Below are 19,841 nucleotides of genomic sequence, written 5' to 3' on the forward strand. Positions count from 1 at the left end.
AGTCCATGTTCCTGCTATAGATCCGGCTTGGGCGAGGGGTGGAATGAATCCTGTCTCGACTATAAGAATATGCCTCCTGCTGTGCCAGAGCTGTCTGAAGAAGATCTCTGACCCTTCATGTTTCAACCGTCGTTGGAGAGTCGCCATCCACCGGGAGAGCCGCCAATCGTGACGCCGCAGCGATCATGTTCTCCAAAGGGTTAGAATAATGACCCGCTGGTGTCGGTACATGGTGAGGTGGAGCGGCATTCAAACGAGGGGGTTCCGTCAGACACGGCTGAACCGACGTCCCAGCTCCGGGCACTGCATCCCGGTTTACCTCCGGCGGGTTACTGGGCCCTGCACCAGGCGTGCGGAAGAGGTTTCTAGCCTCATAAACCGTAGGCAGACGGGACTGAGCCTTCTGGTGCCTTCTCCTCATGATCTCATTTGATGCGTTCTGATCCATCATAACCTGAGAAGCCTCTGATTGAATCTGTTGGGCCCAAGCATCCAAAGTCGCCCGCTCTGCGGCCATCTTGACGTCCTCTACCGCCAGGTTCTCCTTGGCTTGTGCTACCTCCTCACGTAACTGTGCCACTTCCGCATCATGTTGAGCTTGATCCGCCGGATTGACCACGGCGGTTAATAGAGTTGTCATCTTATCCATTAAAGCCATCAGGACCTGAGCCGGCGGGCGCACAGGGCCTCCTGCCCTGGCTGTCATCACCGCCGCTGACCCAGAAGTCATTGCTGCCGCAGCCGTAGAGTTCTTCCCAGGTCGCGTGCCAGCCATGAAGATCCCGACTCTGTTCGGCGGCTCAAAGGGGTCTGGAATACTGTTGCCATCAGAACAGCCCCCAAGCCCGCCATCTTGCAGTTGATACAACGAATCCATCTCACCCGTGGACGGCTCACCATCATAGTAGATGGCCGTCTCACCGCTAGACACAAATCCTTCAAAAAATTCCCCTCCATGGACGCATCCCACAAAGGCACGCTTCACGGCGGGCTGAGCTCGGGTGGGTCTCGCACGCTGAGTCGTCTCGATGATGTCGGTGCAGATGTCCGGCTCAGGGCCCGGCTCGCCGATCTTACCAATGAAGACGTGGATTCCGCCGAAGGCGACCCGGTACCCGTACTCAATTGAGCCGCCCTCGGGGCCCTAGCCCGTGTCGTCGATGTAGAGCTTGCCGCGATGACTCTTGGCCATTCGGCCCACAGCATATCCCTTGAGCCCTTCGAAGTTACCCTTCAAGAACTCAAATCCACCGTGCGCTGGCCCCACGGTGGGCACCAACTGTCCTTGAAACGTCACGGCGGATATCCTAGCCAAAGGACTTAGTCGTGGAGCCATCGCCACTAGGAAGCTTAAAGGGGTTAAAACGGGACAAAGCACACGGGAGTTTATACTGGTTTGGCCCCTTGCAGTGAAGGTAATGGCTTAATCCAGTTTGAGGTGGGATTGCTTATGTCTCGATTACCAGGGAGCGAATTCGCTTGACTTAGCTTTCGATCTGATGTTACTTGTCCTGAACCGCTGCTGGGTCGTCCCTTTATATACAGAGGTTGACGCCCGGCGGCTCACAGAGTCCCGGACGGCTCATAAACAGTGTCCGGCTCGGTGTCTATCTATTCTTGCCTTACAATACAAGTGATATACATATGGCGGTTTATCTCTACGGGCCTTAAGCCGCCTTTGGGCCTTGGGCCCTTAACTAAACCGCCATCTTCAAGTGTCGTCTTGGGCTTCATATTATGAATCGCCATAGGTATAACCCGGCCCCTCCTGGGCTGTTCATACCTAGCAGTTATATCCCCAACAGGTACCCTTCGATTGGGTGGATTTCATTTGCTCTAGTTTATTATCACCTAATAAATTTGATTGGGGAAAATGGTTCTTGCAATCAACTATGTGGCATATCATTTGTGAAGAGTTTCAGCAATCTCAACATCTTGTATTCTTCATTCCTTCTTCTTGTCCTGTAATTGTGGCTCCCTCATGCTCTCAGTTGCAGAATCTTGGCTTGGAGGAAGTCCAACCTCCAACTATGGCTGGAGATGCTAGTTTCTGCAGTCCTGCTGCTGCCAAAGGAAAAAAGAAAAGGCAGAATGCCCCTAGTTGAATCTCAGGTAAGAAGAAGTGAAAGATTGCAGTCATGGTAAGAACTGTATGGCCTGCTCTGCTAAACCTCCTATCTGAAACTCCAAAGCAATTAAGAACCTTAATTCCTCTTACTGCAAGGTGGACCCAAAAGTCTGCACGGAAGAGAACATCCTGCGGAAGAAGGTCAAGAGAGGAGGAAAGCCACCAGCAGGAAATGAGTGAAGATGCTGAGCTCAAGGAGGGTTGACCTAGTAGTAGGTCCAATTTTGGCAATGATTTGCAATCTGTACAAAAGTTCTTTGCTTCTGAACACTTTTGTAATGAAACTCCTCTATGCACTATTGGCTTGTCAGAGATGCTACATGTTCTGGGACTATTTCAATATTGATTGTCTGCTTTGCTTTAAGTTCTTGAACAATGATCTTTTTTCTCTTGATCTATGTTTGCTTAATCTGAAATGAATAAATCATGGAGTCTCTTGAATTGGAATGTGAGAGGCATTAATACAAGTGATAAGTGGCTTGCCATTTCAAATAAGATTGATGAGGCTCAATGTTCAGTCATTTGTCTGCAAGAGACCAAAAGAGAAGTCTTTGACAGTTCTTATATAAGAAAATTTTGCCCCAAAAGAATTAACAAATTTGATTACTTGCCTTCTGTGGGAGCCTCTGGGGGATTGCTTGTGGCATGGAATGATAATATGTTTCATGGAGAGTGTCTGTTCAAAAATGATTTTTCCATCTCCATTAGATTTATTTCAGTCCACACTGGAGATTCTTGGATCCTAACAAATATTTATGGGCCTTGTGATACTGAAGGGAGACACAACTTTCTGGAGTGGTTCAGAAACATTCAGATGCCTGTTGAAACTGATTGGATCATCACATGAGATTTCAATTATATCAGGTATCCCTCTAACAGGAATGTTGGCACTGGTGACTTTAATTGCATGATGGATTTCAATGCTGCAATTAGTCAACTGGCTCTAGTTGAGATCCCTTTGAAAGGTAGAAGTTTTACATGGAGCAATATGCAGCAAATTCCACTGCTGGAGAAAATTGACTGGGTGTTCACCTCTAAAAATTGGTCTTCCAACTATCCCAATACTATGGCTATTCCTCTGGCTAAACCTATTTCTGATCACTGTCCTTTTGTCATAAAAATTGGTACAAGCATTCCTAGAGCTCAAGTCTTCAGATTTGAAAACTTCTGGTTCAGCATCATGATTTTCAAGATGTTGTCCAATCTTTTTGGCAACAGCCCATTTTGGCAAGTGACAGTGCTAATCTCATCACTTCAAAATTCAAAAGACTCAGAAAGGACTAAAAATTTGGAGTAAAAGTCTCTCCAACCTAGCTAGCAGCATTCAGGCCACATATAATGTCATCTTCATGTGGGATCTTTTTGAGGAATATAACATGCTCACAGATATAGAACAGAATGGTAGGGATATGCTAAAAGAGCATTGTTAAAATTGATGTCTTTTCAAAGGATTTATTGGAGACAAAGAGCAACAATTCGATGGGTTAAATTTGGTGATGAAAACTCTAAATTCTTTCAAGCTAAGGCAACCATCAAATACAGAAATAACTACATTCAATGTTTATGCAATGATCAAGGAGTAGAAATGTCAGACCATCATGAAAAAGCTGCAATTCTTTGGACTGCTTTTAAAGAAAGACTGGGCCAGACTGGAGAGATCTCACACCCTCTAAACCTGATCAATCTCATTACCAGGGTTGAGGACTTGCAAGAGCTGGATGCCCCCTTCACCAAGCAAGAAATTGACTCAGTTTTCAAGCACCTGCCTTCTGACAAAGCACCTGGGCCTGATGGTTTTAATGGAGATTTTATTAAGGTTGGAATATAATTGCTCCAGATTTCTACAAGTTGATTGATGATTTCTATCATCGGAAGATCTCACTTTAGAGTATCAATGCCTCTTTTATCACTTTGATCCCAAAGAAGGACAACCAATGACAGCCAGTGACTTCAGGCCAATTTCTCTTCTCAACTGCACTATCAAAATCATTACCAAACTCTTGGCCAATAGATTACAGACTGTGATTCTCAAGATTGTGCACACTAATCAATATGGCTTCATCAAGAGTAGAACTAGTCATGACTGTCTAGGATGGGCTTTTGAATATCTGCATCAATGTCAACAATCTAAATAGCCTATTGTTCTCCTCAAACTGGACTATGAGAAAGCTTTTGATCTGCTTAACCATCAAGCCATTCTTGCTATTCTGAAAGCTAGAGGTTTTGGAAGTAGACGGATTAACTGGATCACAATGTTGCTTTCCTCAGGTACTTCCTCTGTATTGCTCAATGGAGTGCCAGGGAAACTTTTTCACTGCAGACAAGGAGTCAGGCAAGGGGATTCTGTTTCCCCTTTACTCTTTGTGCTTGCAGCTGATCTTCTTCAGTCAATGCTCAATGAAGCTATGCACCAGAATAATTCATGCTCCCATTAGCTGTCAAGCTTGCCCTGGTTTTCCAAAGATCCAATATGCTGACGATACAATCCTAGTATTGCCTGCTGAAGCAAGACAACTTGCTCAAGTTAAAAACCTCATCCTGCATTACACTGCTTTTACTGGGCTTAAAGTCAATTATGATAAATTTTTCATGGTGCCAATCAATGTTTCTGAAAATCAACTCCAAACCCTGCTCAATATTATGGGGTGTCAACAAGGCCACTTCCCCTTCACTTATCTGGGCCTTCCACTTGGAACTTCTAAGCCAAAAATTGAAGATTATAGTCCAGTGTTGCAAAGAATTGAGAGAAGGCTCTCTGGTTGTTCTACCATCCTGTCATATGATGGAAGATTATTGCTCATCAAATCGGTTTTGTAGCATTGCCAATATTCTTTATGTGTACCTTCGCACTTCCTATAGGTGTGATTGAGCAGATCAATAAGTACTTGAGAAACTTTCTCTCGAGAAAATTTGGCATGCAAGATAGAGGGACATCACTCATTGCTTGGTCCAAGGTGTGTTTGCCAAAAAATCAAGGTGGTCTTGGTATTCTTGATATTGCTCTCCACAATAAGGCTCTCCTCATGAAAAACCTCCTCAAATTTATAAACAAAGAAGATGTACCTTGGATTAAGCTGGTCTAGGAAAAGTATTGTCATTCAGAAACACCAGCAGGAAATGTTGTGGGATCTTTCTGGTGGAAATCACACATAAGTCTCCTATCAAGGTTTAAGTAGATTAGCAGATGCACAATTGGCAATGGACAAACTGTTCTTTTTTGGAAAGATACTTGGAATGAGCACAACCTGCAATCTATCCTTCCACATCTCCACTCCTTTGCACTGAATGATGAGCAGTCTGTTCAAGACTTTTTTGGGGAGAATGATTGGACTGAACATTTCCACCTGCCTCTCTCTTTGGAAGCATAGGAGGAATTTAATCAACTCCAAGATCTAGAACCCACTTTACTCCCAAACAGAGAGGATAAGTGGACTATCATTGGGGCTACTGGCAAGACATCTGCAATCCAAATTTATAATCTACTTTTGGAACAACAGGAAGAGCATCCCTTTTTCAGTCTTATTTGGAGAAGCTCGAGTAGACTAAAGCACAAAATCTTCTTTTGGTTAGTGGCCCATTGCAGAATCAACACTAGAGCTCTCCTTCTCAGAAAAGGTATGCAGCTAGAGGACATTCATTGTCCTAACTGCAATCAGCAAGCAGAAGAAACCACTATGCATTTTCTTTGGGACGGTAACTTCGCACGGGACTGTTGGAATTCCTTGCTTTCGCATAGGAAAAGAGGATCAGTTTATGAGGATACCACTCTGGCCTTAAATCTCTTACCAAAGCAATTTGTAGTAGAGATCATCATTTTGGGTTGCTGGAATATATGGCTATAGAGAAATAGCAAGATCTTCAGAGCAATTCCACAGTCCATTCAGTCTTGGAGATTTTACCTTAAGTAAGACCTCAAACTCCTCAAACACAAGATCAAGCAAAAGTTTAAAGCTCGGCTGGCTCAATGGATAGAACATAACCTGTAATCATGAGTTTCATACCAACAACAGGCATTGGCTAGCTACCTTGCTGACGTTCCTCCCTTAGGGGATTTGTAATATATTTGTACTATATTTATTTTAATATATTAATCGTAGAACAATTGTTCTACGATGTTGGGTCAAAAAAAAATTCTGTCATGGTAGAGCTGGCCGGGCTGGCTACTTGGGTTGGGATGCTTGGGTTGCAAATTATATTTTGCGATTTTCACACTAGAGCGAGCAAACAGAGTGGACCTGGGGCACTACCGTGTCCATGAATCATGATGCTCGCTTGCCTCAGAAAAAAAATCACGATGCTCGCGGGTGGAGCACACAGAGGTCACCCCAGGTCGCAAGCACGCAGCGTGGAGCTTGCAAACTGCACATGCACGAAGCAGTGCTCACTAATGGATGACACGGCAACATGGAAGATGTAGGTTTAGAGGAAGGCGTGTTAAGCTTGAACTCAGGTTAGTGAATTCTTTTTGTAGGTGAAGGCGAATGAGACCAGGTTTTGCTTCCTGAATGGCCTCTATCATCTTATGTACAGAATTCTGATCAACTTAGGTGAAAATAAGATGGTAGAACCGTAGAACTCTATGTACAAAGTATCAACAAAACATCCAGTTTCAGTATGAGACTGGAAACTTATATAGCCATTCCATTCTGTGTATTCATAATATCAAGAAGATCTCTTCTACTTTTTCCGTTCGGAATTACTCGTCTAAAAATGAATGTATTTAGATGTATTTTAGTTGTAGATACATCCATTTTTATTCATTTTTGTGACAAGTAATTCCGAACGGAGGGAGTACATAATAAATGTAAAAAATAATAACTATTTTTTCTGCCCTGTTTTCTCTCTCTTATATTATGGGAGAGTGGTATCTAGCTAGTACTAGCAGAGACGACATATCATGGAGCGCCAGCTCCGGCACACGCACATAAGTCTTCCAATGATGCGTGGTGGCACGCAATGTAACTGCAGCACCAGCCATAGAGCCTGCGTAAATGGTGAGGAGCTCAACATGGTGTCTTTGCAAGGCTGCCGTCCCGGGGAGGCGATACTTGCCCGTATACAGCAGCACAACTTATGCCCAAGGCGGAGTTAGGGATGGACCACTCAAGGAGGTTCTCGGTCTTCTTGGTGAGAGGGTCGTATGCGTATATTTGGCTAGGGCAATCAGGTTTCGTGAAGAGTATGCGGCGATAGTCGTCGATGATAGCAAGCGGGCTGGCCCCGAATGGCGTGACCTCTACTGCTACATTGATTTGGTATCGCAGATCCCATGTAGCTCCTCCTGATCCATACTGATCCAGCAACTATATGTGGTATATGTACTTGTCGGAGGTGAAAACACAGAGTCGTCCGCCAAGAACTGTCAGATCATTAGGACATGTGCCATCCATATCCAACGGTGGTAGTTGTATGGTCCCAAGCTTCTCGTCTTCGAGCGAGAAGAATATGATGAACTTGCCTCCACGTCAAGCATACAGCTCCCGGTAGGCTAACTAGTACACATGCCCTTAGAGCATGGTTAATAGAAACGCCGGCTACCGGCTGTATACATGTGCCATGTCAACAATAGCCTTTGTAAAAGTAGGCTCATGTAATAGGCCGGCCCTATACCAGCTATTGCATGACCAGAATAATCAATGCTTGCATGCATGGGGAGAAAGTAAAATACAATTGATTGGATTGTGAGACATAGGAGACTGTGAACAGCAGAGCTAGCGCTGGCTTTGGGCTGCAAGTGAGCTGCTATTTCTCACGTCCCGTGCTGCAGCCGGGCGACTGAGGAAGCGCTCGCTCTCTTCTCTTTCATGCATTTACTATCCTCCAGCTCAGAATTTTGCTGACGTGGAAACGCTTGTAACCTGATGAATAGGACTATTATACTTGCTCTTACGCGAAGGCACCGAGGCTCTTTATCCAGCCTGTTGGCTTCTCGTCGGTTGGCCGCCACATCCCCGTGGAGCCGTTTATCTCCAAGACTTCGCCCCCACTGGACGGCGACATGTGGCGGCCGTTGTAGTAGATGCGCACAACTTCGTGTTTCCTAGCTCGACATCGCAGCCGAGCCCTAGGCTCTGATAGTTTTCTCTATAACCACGACGGCGGCCCATTGTCTGTCCCTCCGGGAGAGCCTTTATCTGGCCGGTACTCGGGTTGCAAACGAAGTACATGTCGGGCGGAAAGGCCACCCCCTAGCGATGGCTCTCAGTACGACGAGTCCGCGGCACTGCGACGTGACGGGCATCGCTGCAATGGAGTGGATCGGCGGGTCGTCATCATATCCTTCCATGGACGGCAACGCTATGGCAAGGCGCGGGAAGCTATCGATTGGGATGACGCGCAGGGTGCTGGTGAGCGGCGGGAGTACCTTGGGCACGTCGCCGTCTAACATGTCCTCCATGCCCATGATCCTCGGCCTGCCGTGGAGATTGGCGACATGGAGGTAGCAGTCCACGAAATCGCTGCAGGAGAGTGTGGCGACCCAGGCGCGAGAGAGGCAGCAACATCGAAAGACCAACTTGGGCGGCAGGCGCGGAAAGATTTCCTCGATGAGATGGTCGGGGAGGACGGGGCATCGCCGTCGCTTGGCAGCCATTGATCGTTGATTATTGTTTCGCACATATAAGATCGTGAAACGTAGGCTAGCTAGTTGAAGTCGGAGTCAAATGGGCTTCGAGGACAGACGGTGCTCTCATCAAGAGCTGGTGAGGTTCATACTCCCTCCGTCCCAAAATAAGCTCTAGTACAAGACACTTATTTTGGGACGGGGGGAGTATATGTTAGTGCCCGGCCGGACGGCGTAGGAGATTGGCGGATCTAATCTAATATATTCGGAGTAGTATAGGCATGACACGTACGGGTTGAGAAAGTCACTTGGACACGAATCCGAATACATGTCGATCCATTTTTTCCTACCTTACGCCGGTGCGCGCTCCTTTCCCGACTACACACCGATGTGCAACTTCTATTATTTTGTCTTTGTTTAATTATACAAATATAGAAAGGATAAACCAAAGGACTAAAACAAGTCCGGAGAAAGTAATTTCACAAAAAAAGTCATGGACGCGGCTAGCTAGCGCCGTTGCGCTCGTTTGCTGTTCCGAGCGCACCCTTCACCCACGCAAGCACGAATCGAAGCAGCTCCAACATTGCTCCACACCCTCACGCTACATCATCTAAGAGAATGCGTGCATTTATTTAGGGTTTCGAAAAATTTAAAAAGCCATAATTTTTTATTTGAGCATCGGAATTTAGATCCGCTTTCGACATTGGATTTACCGCGACGAGTTCTTCAAAACTAGATCCCATAAGGACAGGTTTCGATGATTTTTTTTCTTGAGCAGCTTTGGGTGCAATGGAGACAACTTTAGTACTAGAGAAAAGCAACTTCTTCTTTCTGGCCTAATAGGACTATCTATTAGGTTGGCCTATGTAAAAATAAGAAAAAAAAACAAAAAAGCATGAGGCATCTATAGTGTTGTTAACAAGCAACTTTATTGCACTGTGGGATCGACCTCTCTAGACACTTTTAACCATCCAATGACCCGAATTTGTTTGAACAAGTTCATACATCTGAAATCGAAGACGAACGAGGAGGGGGCATTCTCAGGGCCTCTCAGCGTTGATTGCTCCCTTCGACACAAGTTAGATCCTATCTCCGCGGACGACAAGAGGAGCAAAATCCGCCCCTTCTAGATGAGGCCCCGCGACGGACAAAGTGTCCGCACTACAAATTGAGATGCCAACCCAACGGCCAACCTCCGACCGCTGTCTAATGATGCCCTCTACACCGCTCCCGAGCAAACACGATGTCCAAAACTAGATGCCGCGTAAAGGAGGAGACATCGTCCCCACTGCACAATTTCTGTTGTAACAAGGTGGTGGCAACAATAACTTTGAATATTGATAAACACAACCACATATAAAAAAGACTAAGTTCACCCAACAGAGCCCGCTGGGGGTAGAAAAAAACAACTATGTGACTTATATGCACTAGGGTTGTACTTCAAAAAGGCAGCATCTTTTGGGGTGTTTTTGTGCAACTCCAATGCATTCACTAGACAACTCGTGTGTGGTCCCAATCTGACTTGGTATCTAGATAAAGCGGTCACATATAGAAAAGACTAAGTTCACCAGGAAACTTGTGTGCAGTCCAAGCCTGAACAACTCCACAGTTTTCCTTACGTAACTAGGTAGTAACAGGGGGAAAAGACACAAGAGCGTGCGCGCACACACCCACAGTCATGTGCCTCATATCTGCAGCTAGGAAACCTAACCATTTCCACCCGCTCCCCTCTACTATCGCACCAAGGGATCCCACCCGAGGAGAGGAATATCTTGACTCCCCCTCTATGACCCAAACTTAATTACAGGTATCTAAAACATTTAGATATTTACCAAATAATGGTCTTGTTAAATATTTCTATTCGCGAGGATTGGGCAACTGGATATATGGTTTTAGGCAAACTTTTGTTGATTGTGGGCAACTGGATACTTTGTTTTAGGCAACTATATGATTGATTGTGGGCAACGGGATACTTTTTTTGAGGGCAACTTTGGGTGCGAAGGAGGCAACTATCATGCTACAGGGGAGCAACTTCTTCTCTTTGGCCTAGTAGGACTTCCTATTAGGTTTGTTTGTGTAAAAACAAGAAAACTCACACAAAACAGAAGGCCCCTTTAGTGCTACATACAAAACAACTTCACTGCGCTGTGTACCCATGAATTTTACTAACATTATCCCAACTTGCTTATCATGGTTACTCATTTGCCTATTGTTTGATAGTCAGTTGCCTACGATTGATGTGCAGTTGCCTATAAATATTGTAAATTGCCTACCATTGATGCCTAGTTGCCTACTATTGGTAATTAGTTGCCTATCATTGCTGCTCAGTTGCCTAACTTTGCAAAAATAGTTGCCTACAATGTTGCAAAGTGGTTTATCATTGTTTTTGTAAGTTGCCTGCAAACACTCTAAAAGTTCCCAAAATTGACCACCAAGTTGCCTATCATAGTTAGCAATAGCAGACACAAGAGTATCAATGGTAGATGACTTCATAGTATTATAGGCAGTTTAGAAACAACAACATACAAGCATGAACAATATGCATCTTAGAAGTACCGGTGAGGAAGTTAGGAGAATATGCAACTTAGAAGTACCGGTGAGGAAGTTAGGAGAATGTTAGGAAAATAATAATTAGGATAAAGTGTAGTGAAGTTGCCTATTTTTAGCACTAAAGTTGTCTCTCGTAGAAAGAAAGTTGCTTATAAAGGTGATATGATGTTGTCTACCTCTATTCAAAGTTATTCTCTATTACTAGTTAGTTGCTCATTATTGGTAATTAGTTACTTTAAATTAGAGTGGACTTGCTTCTGTTAGCAATAAAGTTGTCTCATCTACCATCTGAGTTGCTTTCTGGAAGAAACAAAAATCATCAAAACATATCCATGTGGGTTTAGTTTTGAAGAGCTCGTTACGACCTGGCTAGCCAACACCCGTGTGCTCAGTAGCGTTGGCAGGTAGACTCCCCAAGAAAAGGAAAGCACATAGATCTCATACCATCCATACCCACATAGTTCAAAATTTGAAATCATGATAGATGACTTAGATCCCACAAAAACTTTTTAATATTGTAGGCAACTTAGATCCCTTGATGGACAACTTTCATAGTATTGTAAGAAATTGAGGATCACTCATAGGCAACTTCGTAGTGAAAGGGCAACCTGGTTTCTGAGGTAGACAACTTAGAAGCCATGTTAGACAAGTTTCCACCCTACGGTAAGAAACTTTCATAGTATGATAGGCAACTAAACAATCCATAACTTATTTTTCAATGTATGCAACTTAGAAATCATGGTGATCACCTATTACACTGTCCACACAACTAACTAGGTGGCTACTAGGCGAAGTTAGTTATACACACGGTGCAATTCATCTAGCATCAGAGTTGCTCATGTTTAGCACTAAAGTTGCTTCATCCAGCATCAAAGTTGCTTTTGAAAAAAATCATCAAAACATATTCATATGGGGTCTAGTTTTGAAGACCTCGTCACGAGAAACCCACTGGTGAAAACGGTTCTGCGTTCTAACACTCAGTTCAAAAGTTGTAACTTTTTGAAAAACTGAAACAGAATAAATAAATGACATCGACACATGCATGCGCATAGGTATTCTTTACACTACCTACTGGATAACGCTTTTGTTACATACAACGAACTATTTTCGTTGTCTAGCGCATGCACTCGCAGCGTCTAGATAGCGCAGCTGCGCGTTTAAGTATTTAGGAAAAGTTATAAGGCCTGCGCTAAGCGTTATAAATAGCTAAATGAGAGAAAATGAGGCGCCTCATTCTTTTCTCGAAAAGGGAAGAAACAGCCTGGCCTCGTATCGAAATGATGCACACAACTCATATGTATTTCTCTACTACTCATAACAGCATCTTCAACAGAAGCGCTATATAAGCGACGTGCGGTATAAAACCTGCTTTTAGCGCGCGCGAACCCGATTTGGAGTCTCCAGTAGCCACACAAAAAGCGCGCGCTATAACTAATGCAGCGCGCGCATTACAAAGGCATCGCGTGCAGCATATTTAGTGTGTCTGGTCGCGCGCGCTGCAAACTCTGGGCTGCTGCAAATGGGATCGTTGGACTCACGCGCGCAGCATATTTTACGGCGCTTGTTGGAGCAAACGACTTCTAGCGCCTTAAAAAATTACTTGCGCGTTGTAAACCCGTTTTTTGGGTGCCACGCGCGGCGCGCTAAAAAGTAGTTTGTCGCGCGCCCATTGCCAGCTTTGGCGCGGCGCACAGCACTGGCTCCAGCAGCCGCGCTAAAATACAACATGCGTGCAGCTCCAGCAGCGCACTAAAATGAAGCGCGCACACGTTCATATTTGTTGCATTTTGGACAGAAAATAAATTTGACATAGACACTAAAAAACGATACAAATATATTTTACATAGTTCATAGCATAGACGATACAAATAGGTAAAACAAGTTCATAGCATAGATAGATAAAACCGAACTACATAAAATAAACTACGGTGCAACTAGATAAAACTACGGTGCAGCTAGAACTACTCCGAGTCCTCATCATCATCCTCATCCTCGGAGGTTTTGTCCAAGGTATCGAGCCATATATCGTCCCAACGTTCATCGTCTGACGTGAAGATGGACCTCCCACCTGCTTCAATGATATCGCACTGCGATATCGCCAATGCCTTCCGCCGATGCCGGTCCACCCGCTCCGCGCGGCACCTTGCCGTCCTCTCCGTCCAGTAGGCGCGCTCATTGGAGATGTCCTCCGGGTGGCGCCGGTGCCACTCCGCCATGGCTCGCTCGTCCTCCTCGGTGACGAGGAGGCGGCGCTGCAGCCGAACATGGTCCGCACGGTCCTGGTCCGTGATCAGACGAGGCAGAGGGGCGAGGCCTGCGCCTGCTCGCACGTGTGAATGTCCCGAAAGTTCATCCGCGACGGGGGCCTCTCCAAGTGCCACGCTGCCGCGTCATACGCGGAGGCCGCCTCGTGCGTGGTCCGGAACGAGCCGAGGCCGAGCTAGACATCGCCGGATTGGATCTTGGCAGAGTACCAGCCGTTGGGGCGCTCGCGGACGCCGCGGTAGCCCGAAGATCCCCGACGGCGCGGCGGCATGGTGGCGCGATGGTGGCGGGGCGCTGGAAGCAGCGAGAAAGTGTGCAAGCGGCAAGGTGGCGAGGGGAAGGGCATGTGGCAGTGTGGTGGAGCGCGTGGCGAGCACCGCATTTTATAGGCGCACGCGAAGCGGCGCACCAAATCTACCGTGCGAGCTGCCGCTATCTCCCGCGCGCGCGTTATCGCTTCCCGCGCGCTGTAGTTTCCCGCCTCCGCTGGAGCGCACGAAAAGTTGCCACGCGTGCTAAAACCCCAGTTTACCGCGCGCGCATGTCTTTTGGCGCGTCTGTTGGAGATGCTTTAAAGGGGGGGGGGGTATGCGTTCGTGATGTTAGGCCTCGAACGTCGCTTCGTTCGTTCCTCTGGTTGTTCGTTGCTTCGTTTGTTCATCTCGCCGTTCGTATCGCTTCTTTCGTTTGTCCGCCTTGCATGTTTTGTGTAAGTTTCCTTCCCTCCTAATTTAGAAGGCCCCACACACGCACATATCACGATCCCTGATTCCACGAGGATGCCATCCTACCCTAATCCCCATGATCTCCCTGATGCAGCCTCCTCTTGCAACATCACTCGCCCCCGCAGACTCCTCCTTCAGACTCCTTGCGCAGCGGCCAAAGGATCCATCAATGTCGTGTGCGCCCTGGTCTCCAAGATACTGCCACTCCTTCAGCGGCCATGGGCAAACCATTTGCCTCCCTCTCCCTCCGTGACCAACCGTCTTCCTCATCTCGACGGCCTTCTCACATAGCGAGGAAAGCGATGTCACCATGGTATATCCAGAGCACAATGTGCTCGATGAGTAGCGGCAGCCATAGAGATAGCGTTGGATGATACGCTCGCAAGAGAACAAGAACGAGGAGGCCGTCGCTACAGCCTACAGCAGCGACGGGCGCAGCATCCATGGAGCATACTAGACGCTTCTTCCTCGTACCAACGAGTTTGGATCTTGTGTAAGTGCATCTAATGCCCCTTAGTGATTTTGGTGTCTTGAAGACTTATAGGTTAAGGGACTAATGTGTTTATGAGTGTACACAGGTCTATAAGTCTATGAGGAGTTTGATATTTACAGTAAAAGTCGACCCCTAAAAATGAATATCTTTGACTGGAGATTTTGGTATTCCTGAAGACTTTCATGAAGACTTTGAAAGAGAAGAAATCGGTGTGTCCGTGAAGACTTGATATTCATGCAAGGAATATGAAGCTTGAAGACTTTCATTTTCATAGTTTTGTTTTTCTCCTTCTTGAGTCATAGGAAACACCGTACTGTTAAAGGGGGTCGAGGAAATACTAAGGAAAAATTTCCAAGTGATGCTCAACTCAAAATACTACACCTACCAATCCCTTCGAGTGAAGCCATTGGAAATCTCATACAGTTCAGTCAATTTCTTCAGTGATAGAGACGAAGTTCCTCTGGTCGCTGAGGAATTTGTTCTGACTAAGGAGTTAGGAATTCGCCAGTGCGGATTGCCTACATAGTGAGGAACATGATAGCCCCGAGGAATTTGAGAGTCAAATTTCTGACCGTTGCCGTGCTACGCGCCATCTGTCCCAAAATATCTTATCCACATAACGGTCATATTATTGAAGGGCATTTATGTCTTATCATGTCAGGCTGCTCCCTAGGCAATAACCACTAGCTGGTTGGCTGCTCCGAGAGAAACTGACACTTGTCATTTGAGAGCAACCCATCCTCCAAGGACTTTGAGCGAAAATCATCGAGTGAGGAAAATCCAAACCCAAACACCCACAAACCCAAAGTGATTGAGCATCACTGAAGAGATTGATCCTGCGTGGATCCGACGCTTGTTACCTTTGAAGACTGTGCTTCTTCCAGACGGTTAGGCGTCATGGTCTAGAGCATCCAAGAGGAATTGTGGATCACCGAGTGACCGAAGTCTGTGACGGTTTGGAAGTCGCCTGAAGACTTACCACGAGTGATTGGACGAGGTCTATGTGACCTTAGTTCAAGGGGAATACGGTGAGGACTTGGTGTCCTGAGCTGCGTGCTCAGCGACTGGGTGTCTGGGACTGTGTGTCCTCGAGTTTAAATACTCAGCCGCTCCAACCAGACGTACAACTGAGACAGCAGTTGGAACTGGTCTACCAAATCATTGTCTTCACCAACCTTACTGGTTCTATTTCCTCAACTCTTTCATTTCCTCATTATTGTATTGAGTGATTGTTCATATCTGTGTTTGAAGACTTTGACTGAAGACTTACTCAATTTCCTTAGTTCAATTTCTTCAGTCTGTTTGTCTTCATCTTGTGTTATCCTGTGTTTACGCTTTCTGTACTCTGTGTTTGTATTCATTTCATCATGATGACTATGTGTGTATTCTGTTATGCTTACTTCTGAGTACTTATTCCGCTACAAGTAGTTCTTCGCTAAGGAATTTCCTCACCGGCAAATTCCTCAGTGAAGAATTCATAAAAATCGCCTATTCACCCCCCTCTAGTCGATATAACGCACTTTAAATTGGTATCAGAGCAAGGTACTCCCTTGTTCTGTGTGATTTTGGTTTAACCGCTTGGAGTTTTAGTTATGTCGACCGCAGATATGATCAAGGTCTCTGCTGGGTGTCCTACCTTCGATGGCACGGACTACCCCTACTGGAAGAATAAGATGCGAATGCATCTTGAAGCAATTGACAATGATCTCTGGTACGTTGTGGAAAATGGTGTTCCCTCAGTCACACCTTCCCTGAATGCTGCTGATGTGAAGAGATTCAAGCAACTCGATTCTCAAGTGAAGAATATCATATGTGGTCATCTGAGTAAAGGGCAGTATGGTAGAGTGAGTGCTTTGGAAACTGCTAAGCTTATCTAGGATAGGCTCTCCAAAGTAAACGAAGTAGTCTCAACTCAATGTGACTCTCGTGTTGACGTTCTTCGCAGTCTCTTCAACCGCTTCAAAAGACTCAATAATGAAAATGTTCAGCAAACCTTCGACCGCCTCACTGATATCTCAAATGAGCTTCAAGCGCTCGGTGCCACTGACATCACCGATCATGAGGTGGTGAAGAAATTGCTGAGATCACTCGATTCGTCATTTGACACTTTGGCACTGATGATTCAAGAGCGTGCTGATTACAAGTCACTAGATCTCGCTGATATCCTTGAGAGGCTAAATACTCATGAGTTCCAGCTTTCTGAAAAGAGAGATCTCTATGGTTCAAGCTATGGCAAAACACGTGCCCTGAAGGCCAAGGCTGTGTCTGATTCTGAATGTGAAGATTCTGGTAGTAGCCTTGGTAATCCTGAAGAATTGAGCCAGGAGCTGGCACTGCTCGTGAAGAAGTTCCAGAAATTCTCAAGACGTGGTCGCTTTGGAAAATCCTCAAGGAGGAGTGATTCCTCATCAAGTGACTATAAGAGAAGGCTATGCCACAAATGCAAGAAGCCTGGTCACTACATTCAAGATTGTCCTCGGTGGGACAAGGAACTAAAGAAGAAGAAATACAAGGATTACAGTTCTGATGATGCCAAGAAGAAGAAGAAATCTTCAAAGTCTTCATCATCAAAATCCTCGAAGTCTTCATCCCACAAGAAGAGCAGCTCCAAAAAGGCTCGGGCATTCATTGGCAAGGAAATGGATTATGAGGCTGAATCTGAGGATAATGAGGAAGAGGAGGCATCCGAGGAGTCTGAGTCAGGTGTGGCAAGTCTAGCTCTTGCTACTGCATTTGTCAGTAAGTCTATCTTCAACTCTGAAGAAAATGGCAACACCAACGATGCTGATGAAGGCAATGATGACTACGCTCCCACCTATTGCTTCATGGCAAAGGCTGCTAAGGTAACTAAATACCCCTCCTCTGAATCAAGTGAGGATGAATCTGATGAAAATCTTAAGCCTAGCTACTCTAAACTTGCTAAGATTGCTGTGAAACAACAAAAGGCTATTGAAAAACTTCAAAACATGCTAGACAAAAGTGATGATATGTTGGGTGATGAAATGGACCGCACTAAAGACTTAACTGAAAATCTTCAGAGACTTCAGTCTAAGTTTGACAACCTTCAAAGTCATCATAAAACTCTCTTAACTGATCACGAGAAGCTTTCTTATGAATTCCTTCAAAGAAAGCAAGATCTTGAGAAGCTAAGAGTGAGTTATGAAGATCTTCAGAAAGAGCGGGATTCATTACTTGCTCAACAAATCAGCGCCACTCAGGAAGAATTTGATCCTCCATGCTTAAAGTGTATTGAACGTGAATCTGCTAATTCTTCATCTGAATGTTCAAATGCTTCAAATGTTACAAATTCTTCACCTGGCTCTGCTATCACTAATTCCTCATCTGAGGACATTGCTAGTATCACTGACGATGCAGGGCTGAAGGAATTGTATATGACAGGCATGTACAAAAGCCTCAAAGGGTATCAGACTCTTTGTGATGTGCTTAAAAAGCAGATCCTCAACAGAAACCCTAGGAAAGAGGGTATTGCCTTTGAGAGGAAACTCAATGCTGATGGAACATATTGGAAGCCTGAGCAGTACCCCAAAACCTCATGGGTTGCTGCAAAGGGACCTCTAGTTGATCCATCTAACTGATCTGGCTTTACATGTGAATCTCCTCATTCTTCTGATGAGTCATTTGACTCCAACTATAAACTGTTCAAAAATCAGAATGGTGAAGTATTTGCTAGATATGTTGGCACTAACTGCAGGAACGGTTCCCCTATGAAGAAAATCTGGGTTCCCAAAAGTTATGTTAAAAGTCTTCAGGTGAATGTCCTCATGACACCACCAGTGAAGAACAGGAACCCCAGATCAAACTCTTCACATGGACCAAATTCTTCATATGGATCCAAGTCCTCATACGGACCAAATTCCTCACATGGATCAAATTCCTCAAAAGGATCAATGTCCTCATATGAACATCATTGTGCTAACAACTCTGTTTTGCAGGGTAGAGCTAAGGGCTATGAATATGTGCATTATTCTTCAAATCATTATGTTCATAAGTCCTCGAAGAATTTCTCTGCTTATTCATATGCTTACCCTAACCCCTCTTATGTGAAACGAAATGGTTTGCCATCTTTGCCACCTTTCTCATATGGTGCTCGCAGAGTGATGAACTCTTTGCCACCCCTCCAGATGTGGGTGGTGAAGAAAAAGAACTAATCTCTTATGCAGGGTCAGGTCTCCAGACGTGCTTTAACGTCTGAAGAATTTGCTGGGGGCCTGACAAAATGCCTGAAAGGACGCAGGTGAATCACGATGAAATGAACTTTCATTTCACACGTCCTCACGCTGCTTATCTGTGCTATTACTTGATGAAATTGAACTGATGATACTGATGTCATATTCTTCACTGATGAAGTATATGAGTTCGTAAGCTGCACTAATTCATCTGCAGGATGATCAACCCAAAGCAAATGAGTGGGTCCTCGATAGTGGATGTACAAATCACATGACTGGTGACAAGAATCTATTGATGGATGCTCCCTTAACACCGTCACATCTGAAGCATATCATCTTCGCTGACAAAGGCAAAAGTCAGGTATTGGGTCTAGGTAAGGTTGCGATCTCTAAGGATCGACACATGGACAAAGTCATGCTTGTCGAGTCCTTAGGATACAACCTCATGTCTGTCTCAATGCTTTGTGATCTTGATATGGTTGTTGTCTTTGGCAAGTATCGTTGTGTTGTGATCATGGAAGCTGACAATTCCAAAGTCTTTGAAGACTTTAGGAGAGGAGACTTGTACATCGTTGATTTCTCTACAGGACCACAACCGGCCATGTGCTTACTTGCAAAAGCTTCAGAAGGCTGGCTATGGCATCGACGACTTGGTCATGCTGGCATGAGGAATCTGCACACGCTCGCGAAGAAGAAGCATGTCATTGGCATTGAGAATGTCAAATTCCTCAAGGATCACTTCTGTGGTGCCTGTGAAGCTGGGAAGATGACTAAGGCCAAGCATCCAGCGAAGACTATCATGACCACCACTCGACCATTTGAATTGCTTCACATGGATCTCTTCAGTCCTAATCATTATTCTGCTGTGACTAATGATGCATCTCTATATGGCTTTGTTATTGTTGATGATTACTCTCGTTACACATGGGTA

The sequence above is a fragment of the Triticum dicoccoides genome, chromosome 6B (genome assembly GCF_002162155.2).
Source record: "Triticum dicoccoides isolate Atlit2015 ecotype Zavitan chromosome 6B, WEW_v2.0, whole genome shotgun sequence".
In the NCBI taxonomy this organism is placed as follows: domain Eukaryota; kingdom Viridiplantae; phylum Streptophyta; class Magnoliopsida; order Poales; family Poaceae; genus Triticum; species Triticum dicoccoides.